The sequence below is a fragment of the Diceros bicornis genome, chromosome 8 (genome assembly GCF_020826845.1).
Source record: "Diceros bicornis minor isolate mBicDic1 chromosome 8, mDicBic1.mat.cur, whole genome shotgun sequence".
NCBI lineage: Eukaryota > Metazoa > Chordata > Mammalia > Perissodactyla > Rhinocerotidae > Diceros > Diceros bicornis.
In genome coordinates this window covers 60,541,317-60,547,815 of record NC_080747.1, presented here as the reverse complement: position 1 = coordinate 60,547,815, position 6,499 = coordinate 60,541,317, and the positions used below count along the sequence as shown (strand labels likewise).

The 6,499-nt window shown below is 41.9% G+C and overlaps 1 non-coding gene across 1 annotated transcript; it reads left to right on the top strand.

The window, feature by feature from the left end:
* The first annotated feature begins 5,737 nt into the window (after positions 1 to 5,737).
* On the top strand, positions 5,738 to 5,842 carry LOC131409862 (U6 spliceosomal RNA). The gene has a single exon (XR_009221051.1). It is a non-coding gene; the product is annotated as a U6 spliceosomal RNA (small nuclear RNA).
* The last annotated feature ends 657 nt before the right edge of the window (positions 5,843 to 6,499 follow it).

Genomic DNA, 6,499 nt, shown 5'->3' with positions numbered 1-6,499 from the left:
TTAGCTCAAGTTGAGTTTCTGTCACTTGCAGACAGAGTGATTCTTGACTAGGAAGACCATTCATTTTTCTCAGAATGTGAACCTTAGAACCTCAGGATGTGACTTTATTTGGAAAATAAAGGGTCTTTGCAAATGTAGTTAGTTGAGGATCTCAAGAAGAAATCATCCTGAACTTAGGGTGAGTCCTAAATCCAATGACTGATGTCCTTATAAGATGTCCTCTCCTTAGAGGACACAGAGAGACACATGTAGAAAAGAAGGCCGTGAGAAGATTGAGATTGGAGTTATGCTGCCACAAGCGAAGGAACTCCAGAAGCTGCCAGAAGATGGAAGAAGCAAGGAAGGATGTGTCCTTAGAGCCTTTGGAGGCCATGCTAACTCCTTGATTTCAAACTTTTCGCCTCCTGAACAGTGAGAGAATAAATTTCTGATGTTCTAAGCCACCAATTTATAGTAATTTTATGATGACCATCCTCAGAAATTGATCACTCTTCTAGTATCAGGTCAAAGAGAATAAAAGCATCTCTTGCTTTTCTGAGTTCCTATGTAGGTCACAGCACTTCGCCTGTGTTACAGCAGTCATCACACTGCACTACAAGGACAAGCTCGTATCTCCCTCTTTTCTACTAGACTGTGTCCCCTCAAGAGTGCAGAGCCTACTTGTCCTTTGGATCTGCCCTCTGTTCTAGCACAGTGCTGGGTCCATCACTGGTGCCTGATAAAAAATTGTTACATGAGTGAATGAATGAATGAATGGATGAATGAAGATGTCCAACAACACTGTGCTAAGCATTGAGGGAGAATAAGAAGAATATGAGACTTCTATAGCAGTTTAAAAACCAGGATAGACAAGAAAGACAAACCAGAAATCTCACAGCAGTGCCAATGAAAACCAGTCTAAACATGAGTAAAGGAGAGGCCAAGAATACATTTAATTCATAAAGCCCTGTACATCTGCCCCCTCCCTCCGGCCTCCTTAGCACGGTGTCTGCTCTGGAATCAGATTGGCCGGCTCTATCAGCCTGGCTCTGCTACTCACGAAGCTGTGTGACTCTCCCAGCCAGTTTCCTCCCTAGGACCTGGGTTTGAGGAATTTTGTATGGGTCATATAAGATAATACATGTAAAGTGCTTAGATAGTGCCAAGAGGCTGGGAAGTGCTCGCAAACTGTTAGCTGGTGATTACTATTATTATTTCAGCCCTTTCTCTCCAGGCACTGCTGCTCATTTCCACGGAATACTCTGTAGTCACCTTCAACGGGATACTTCTAAAACCCAACATTACCTCCCTCCCCAAACCGGTCTCTCTCTCTCTTTTCCTTAGAAGGCCTTTTTCCCCAGTCATCTTGACTTAAATCCTCAAAGCTTGCTTAACTTCTTGCTCATATCAGCAAATTCCATGGAAAGTCTGTCCCAGTTGTCCCTTCCTTTTAGTTTCTGCTACTAACATCTTAATTCACATGAGAGAGTCACCAGCAACTCACACAGGACTCAGAGTGTCTGCACTCCTTAAGGCAGCTACAAATCATGGTTAAAATCGCGTGTGTGTGAATACAGGCATACGAATCTGTGCATGTACTGTTTATACGAACAGTGCTATTTCTTATGGAACATGTCCCTTGAAATCTTCAATATTTACTGTAAGATTTCCGTTTTCTTTTGTCCTAAGGCGAAGACAATTTTAATTTAAAACTCATGTGTTATTTTATAAGGTTTCAGTATATGGGAACCAGGTCTTATGTTTCTTTTGTCTCCCATAGAGCAAGTAGCAGTGCTGGGAATATTCTAGGGAGTTACTCAGGTCAAAACTCTAGGGAATTACCCTTCATGTCTCTTGACCTGTGACCCCACCTCCAAAGCAGCAGCAAGTCCTGCCAGCTCAACCTTCAAACAGGTTAGACCTGGGGTCACTTCTCACCCTCCCACTGCTACACTTGAACTCGAATCACTATCATCGCTTGCCTAGACTACTTGAAACATTGCTTAATGGAAGCCCTCCCCACTCTTGTCTCCTTAAATTCTATTCTTCACACAGCATCCAGAAGGATCTTTTAAAAACATGAATCTTAAAATCCTCCCAAACACACTCAGCAGACATTTCAAACTTGAACTCCCTGAGCGGCCCACGAGGCCCACGTCTTTCTCCTCTGACCTTGTGTCTGAGTGTTCTTCCTGCCCTGCACTCTGCTCTAGCCATTCCGGCTTCTACTTATTCCACAAACATTCAAACTTGTTTCTGTTGTATCAGCCACGTTTCTGCTTCAATAATGCTGTGTAATCCCCCCGTCTCCCAAAGTCATAGTGACTTAAAAACTTTTTTCTTGCTCACAGCTTTGTGGGTTGGTAGGGGCAGCTCTGCTTCAGGCCGCGGGTCAGGTTCGGGAGTGCTTCATGGGTCTCTCGTTCTGGGAACGGCGGCCACCCAGGGCATGTTCTCCTGGTGACACTTGGCAGGAACACAAGAGACCAAGCCAAACCACACAAGAACATTCAAAACCTCTGGACAGACGTGATTTCATTACATCCACTCCCATACCATTGGGCCAAAAGCAGAATGCACACCCAAGCTTGAAGTTGGTGACAGGAGTAAACTCTGCCCAGAGGGAAGCCAGGGCAATGGCGGGGAGGGAAGAAGAACTGTAAGGAGTAACACTCTCTGTTCTGTGGCCTCAGGGACTTTACTGCTACTACTTCTTCTGCCTGGGCTTCTTTTCCACGAGATTTCATTTCCTCACTTTATCCAGGTCCTTGTTCAAAAGCTGTTTCCTCAAAGAGACCTTCCTTGACCTCCCCTAAGATGGAGTCCCAGAAACTCAGTCATTCTCTAATACTTACCCTGCTTCATTTTTCTTAGCACTCATCTCACCCTGAAACGAGGTACTATATTTATATTTCTACTCATGTCTCTGGTCTGCCTGCCATTCTCCGTGAGGGCAAGAGCCTTGCCGATCTCCATCTCTGTCTCCGCAGCATGTGGAACAGTGCAGGACCCAGAGTCAGTGCTTAAGAAATATTGGTTAAATTAAGCAAATTAAACAATACTCATGATTGCTTTTCTTTTCTTGGAAGGAAGATTAATTGAATGGGTAAATTTACCATCAGAACCTGTCATGCCAGGAAGATTACGTAATTGTTTTCTTTATGTTTAAAGCTGTGTGTGTGTGTGTGAGCGTGTGTGAGCGTGTGTGCACGTGTGCTTATGCATTTCTTTTCTACTTTTGTTGAAAGGTTACTTTAATCCATTCTAAATTCCCATACAGACTTAGATGCCTTAGCTGTAGATATGCCTAATTAATAGAATATTTACAATTCTGTAAATCCTAAAGATGTTTTACAATCTTTGTCCTCAAAATCAGCCTTTTCTCCTGATTTCCCAATTTTCCTTGAGTGAAACTTATATTCTTCTAGACTTAGAACTCTAGAATTACATTTGACATTTAATTTTCTCTTTTTCTCCTCATTTAATTAATGCCTGGCCATGTAGACTCGCTGCCCCAACGTCTCTCACACAGTTTCCTTCTTTTGTATTTGTATTTTTGTCTCTGAGTTACAGACCTCTCTCCTTCCCTGAACAACAAGATCTTAACTGGTTTTGCTGGTCCCTATCTGTTGTATACATTATGTGCTAGAGCTCTCTCCTAAAGGGAAGTTCTGATTCTATGACTCCCATATTTAAAAACATTCTGTTCCTTCTAGTTGCAGGCTATATTAAGAAAAAAAAATCTATATATGACATATAGGTTTGCTGCTGCCTTAAAATATGTCATTCTTCTTTCCCAAAAACAACTGTAGAGAATTATTTGCTTCGGATTAAAACAAAAATCAGTGCTTAACTCTTCAAAAAAACTAAGAAATATTTACTGTTTATCTGAAATTCAAATTTAACGGTGTGTCCTATATTTTTATTTGTCAAATCTGGCAACTCTACCTTGAAAGCAAGAGCAGGAAACCTTTCAAAAATTGTTAAAAAACAAAATAAAAAATGGTGGTTGCAATGTCAGCATGGTCATTTGCATTGTATAGTTAATTCAGATTTAGTCATGCCTCCTAGGAATTCCAAAGATAAGTAAAATAAAATAAGTAAATAAGTAAAAATGTCTTTATGCCATCACACAGTGTTTTTCATATCAAATCCTTCCAGAACCTTTTGAACGGAACATTTGCATAAATTTTTCCCATTTTGCACATGGCAGAGGGCCCAAGGAGTCAGAAGGGGAGCAATGATGTCTGACATAATCCATTCCCTCAGAGGCTTCCAAGCACATTGCTTCATGGACCATGCTAAGGGTACCTTTTCAAAGAATAAAGTGTGTGCCCTGAAGAGAACGGGCAACAATGACAACAATAATAATAGAGCCTTACATTTATATCTTGCTCACAAACATGATCTCATTTGATCCTCATAAAACACTTGTGAGGTAGGTATTACTTCTCTTTTACAGAGGAGGGAATTGAATTCAAAATGGAAGAAAATAGTTTAAAAGTCACTGGAATAAAAGCCTGTATTATTTTGTAAGGCAAAGCAATTAAGTGACGAACACTAATTTCCTTGAAGCTGATGTCACCTTTCCCCCTATATAATGCTGGTGACGCAGCTTCAGGGCCTGGGTGGAAGATGTCCAATGTTTTAATTTGCCAATGAGGAGTAACTGAGAAGATTATCCTGAGCTAATTTGTAGCAGCATGGACATTCAAATACAACTAATATTTTTAGGGTGCTCTACTACTTGACTAATAATAGTACCGGTATCCATTTTTTGAGCATTTCTGTGTTTTGATGCTGCCTGGTACTTTATAAAAAATTATCAGAGTAAGTCTAAAAGGTAGGTGATACTCATTACTGTTGCATTAAATATTTGCCACTTTAGCCAATACGGTCTGTTTCACTAGCTTCATAGAAATAATGAACCAAATCTCTTTTATTTTCCAAATTAACCACTGTAGCAACCAGGTATCAGGAAGCTCACTTTTGATCCTTGGACACTCCATGCCCATGGCCCTGTTCTCTATTCCCACCATCCTTTACATTGGCTCCAGAATCCTAAGAGCTAATTTGGTTTAAAGAGGCCAGTCCAATTCTCATAGGCCAAGTAGAAAGAGAAAATTGCCAAGCCTTGTCAGTCCACAAGTGCCAATGTTTTCGTTCCAACCCCATGGTGCCTATGTTGTTGAACACTGGTCCTGAATGGTCCCAAGTGCAGGCATCCATTCTGTGGCCAAGTTCTTTTCAACGCAGGTCTATCTTCAGCCTATGGTCTTGCCCATTCTTGGTTTACAGGGCTCTGTTCACATTCACATAGTTGGTCAATGTTCCTCATGTTACAGTACCACGTCAGGAAGGCTAGAGAGTTGATCTGGAGAGGTTTCTAGACCCAGCCACATACGGGAATCAGCCCCTCCCATATAGCCTTAGGGCCTTATATTCATCCTGGGGATCACCAACCTGGACTCATCCCTCCCTCCTGATAAGTTCTCCTCACCTGCCCTTGAGGTCTCCACCTGCCAGGAGACTTTGGTGAGGGTCATCCTGTGCTTTCTGACAGATTTTCCTAACTTGAATTCTTGGGGAGCGCGGCTGTTCATTCATTCATGTGTTCATTCACCCAGACAACAAATATTCACTGTGCACTTACGGTGTGCCAGGCACTGTTCTTATCAGTGAACAAAATAGAGTCTCTGGCTTCATCAACTTACATTTTGAGCAAAAGTGGAAAATAAATTAAATAAAATCTTGAATAGTGCTGACTTCAGCAGCACATATACTGAAATTGGAATGATGCAGGGAAGATTAGCACGGCTCCTGCACAAGGATGACGCAAATTCGTGAAGCATTCCATATTTTAAAAAAATAATTGAGTACACACAATGTCAGATTGCCATAAATGCTGTGGAACAAGCGGGTTTTGGTTGAAGAGATGGGGGGCTGTTGGTAGTTGCTATTTTAAACAGGGTAGTCAATGCAGGACTCATTGAGAAAGAGATACATTATGAATTGCTTGAAGGGGGGAGGGAGTTAGCAATGCAGCTATGGAGGGGTGGGGGCATCCCAGGCAGGGTGACTGGAGAGAACAAAAGCCCTGTGGTATGGATGTGCTCTGTGTGTTCTGAGAAGAGCAAGGGGGCCAGGTGGCTGGGGCAGAGTGGGGGCGGGGCGGGGGTGAAAAGGAGGAGGTGAGATGAAAGAAGCCCTAGGGAGCGAGTAAGGAGCCAGACTGTGGGACTGGGTAAGAGTTTAAGAATTTTGGATTTTATTCAGAGTGAATTGAGAAACCACTGGAGGGATCTGAGCACAGAAAGGACATAATCTGACTGCAGTTTCAGCAGGATCACAGTGGATTCTGGTGGAAAATAAACTGCAAGAGGATGTATATAAAAACAACAGTAGGCTTCTTGTTAAACTCAGTGGGTTGAATATGTGCATTTATCTCGGATTTCTCCTAAAATTCCACTAAAATGATAACATATAAGTAAAACAATTATAAACTCATAAAGAAAGAGAG